The 561-nt window shown below is 48.3% G+C and overlaps 1 non-coding gene across 1 annotated transcript; it reads right to left on the bottom strand.

Annotated features, from left to right (window-relative positions):
- Positions 1-237: 237 nt before the first annotated feature.
- Positions 238-311, bottom strand: TRNAS-CGA (transfer RNA serine (anticodon CGA)). Its single transcript has one exon. It is a non-coding gene; the product is annotated as a tRNA-Ser (tRNA).
- Between the last annotated feature and the right edge of the window lie 250 nt (positions 312-561).

Genomic DNA, 561 nt, shown 5'->3' with positions numbered 1-561 from the left:
CCCTCTTACGCTACCTATGGCATCAAGACTGCCAGAACCGAGACCCCTGTTAAGCTGTTAGCAGACAAGGCAAATGAAGTGAGGGGCTCGTTTGACAAACGTATTAAGGAAGCCAACAGTCCCGAAACCAAGGTGCCCAGGGGAATGTTTCTATTTGTTTTTAATATCTAGTACCAATCAATTAGCTTTATTTCTTTTTAAAGAAAATTACTTATAAAGCAGCAGAAAAAACAACCTTGCCGCCAGTGGGATTCGAACCCACGACCTCCGAATATCGCGTCCGGTGCTCTTACCAACTGAGCTACGGCGACGGCTGTCCAATCTGCTGCTTTCGTGGGTATTTATGTTTTGCGTGTAAGCGAGCCTTGAGAGTGTTCACCAGCGCCACCCTCGTCCATAGCGGTGGATGTAGCACCTCCTGTAATACCGCAAGTGTGAGGTAGAACGTCATCTAACGACGAGGGCGGAAACTGTGCGAGAGCTTTCCTACGCTACCTATGGCATCAAGACTGCCAGAACCGACACCCCCGTTAAGCTATTAGCAGACAAGGCAAATGAAGT

The sequence above is a fragment of the Amblyomma americanum genome, chromosome 1 (genome assembly GCF_052857255.1).
Source record: "Amblyomma americanum isolate KBUSLIRL-KWMA chromosome 1, ASM5285725v1, whole genome shotgun sequence".
In the NCBI taxonomy this organism is placed as follows: Eukaryota; Metazoa; Arthropoda; class Arachnida; order Ixodida; family Ixodidae; genus Amblyomma; species Amblyomma americanum.
Note: the sequence above shows the minus strand (reverse complement) of the source record. Positions and strands in the feature narration are given on the sequence as shown.